This window comes from Dasypus novemcinctus, chromosome Y (assembly GCF_030445035.2).
Source record: "Dasypus novemcinctus isolate mDasNov1 chromosome Y, mDasNov1.1.hap2, whole genome shotgun sequence".
In the NCBI taxonomy this organism is placed as follows: domain Eukaryota; kingdom Metazoa; phylum Chordata; class Mammalia; order Cingulata; family Dasypodidae; genus Dasypus; species Dasypus novemcinctus.
The window spans coordinates 4713481-4715060 of NC_092216.1; the positions used below are offsets into that span (position 1 = coordinate 4713481).

Below are 1580 nucleotides of genomic sequence, written 5' to 3' on the forward strand. Positions count from 1 at the left end.
AGTTGTTAGGTGGCACCAGAGGAGCATTTAATTGAAGGACAATCATCTGTCACTAAGGAAGGTAGGCACTTGGGTGTTTGTACCCAAGTTCATTGAATTGAGAGCTTTTAAACCTGTCCGGCTGTGGGAAATAGGTGTTCCCAGGACTGCATGGGTGTCAGGCTCTGTTCCCACTAACCCTTCCAAATGGTTCTTCTTTGGAATCAGGTGGAACCCTCTGCAATTGTATGGATTTCCTTCTCTGTGTTGTCTTCTCTTCAGGTTTCTGACCCATGAACCAGAGACATCCTGTTGTTCCCAGGTGTTCACCTCTGCTCTCTCAATTCAGGGACCTATTTTGGGCTCTGTTGGGAATCCCCTTCCATGTACAGTGGCTGGGAAATCTCTAAGCAGTAGGCTGGGGGCAATCATGGGACTCCCACTATAGTTTCATTTCTTAGGGATCCTCCTTTGGCTGATGTTCAGAGTCCTGAAGAGTGTTGTCATCTGTCTGTTCTTATTTGATCTATTTTCCTCTTAGTTGTTTCTAAACACTAAAATCTAACGTCTATCACTCCATCTTAGTTGGAAGCAAAAGCCCTTACACTAAAAGTTGCCCCTATACTTTTTCCACAGTATGTTCTCCACTTATGGATGCAAGACTAACTAACGTACATGATAACACCCATCTCTAACTATCCAATACATTGGGTTTTCTTTATCCAATGGCATAAAGAAAAGATTAGCTCTTTGTTTATACATATCAAAATAGTTTCTGCTTTTGTTTTATATGTGTAAAGATGAATCAGATGAATTATTTTAAATTCTATCAAATGTAGTGAGGCAAATGCTCAATTAAAAAAAAAAACACATTTATTCCAAAATCACCTATTTGATTTTCTTGTCCTTTCTGTTTATGTCTTGCATTTGTATGACTCCCCATGTTTTCTTATGAAACTATTACATTGGAAAAGTACACTTTGTAAGATATAAGCAGACAGTAATTTTAGTTTTTCCGTCCACTGTGCACTCATTGATTCAGTGTGTCCCAAAATCTTGACAGGTAGTTTTACTTGGATAATAGAATTTCCTCTAGCATCTGTGGCCCCAAGGCTAATCTTATGTCAGGAACCAAATGCCAAGTCTCTTATAACGGTCAATCCCTGAACTGTATCTGTCTCTATACCAATGTGAACATAAAATATAATTTTAAGTGCTCACTTTGGCAGCACGTATACTAAAATTGAAACAACACAGAGAAGATTAGCATGGCCCCTGTGTAAGGATGACATACAAATTCATGAAGCATTCCATATTTTTTAAAATATGAATTAGAGTGGACTTACTGATATTCTACTATAAAACTATTTTGACTAGTAATAGAAGAAATTGTAACATTGGGGTTGAGAAAGGGACCACAGTAGTTGCTGAGGGCAGGGAGAGGGAAGAAGAGATGTGATGTGGGGGCATTTTTGGGACTTTGAGTTATCCTTAATGATATTGCAGGGTCAGATGATGGACTTTATATATCCTGCTTTAACATACTGAATATACTGGGGGACAGTGTGAACTACAGGGTAAACTATTATCTATGTGGTGCA

The 1580-nt window shown here is 38.6% G+C and overlaps 1 non-coding gene across 1 annotated transcript; it reads left to right on the top strand.

The window, feature by feature from the left end:
- The first annotated feature begins 1192 nt into the window (after positions 1 to 1192).
- On the top strand, positions 1193 to 1299 carry LOC139438419 (U6 spliceosomal RNA). Its single transcript, XR_011648095.1, has one exon. It is a non-coding gene; the product is annotated as a U6 spliceosomal RNA (small nuclear RNA).
- The last annotated feature ends 281 nt before the right edge of the window (positions 1300 to 1580 follow it).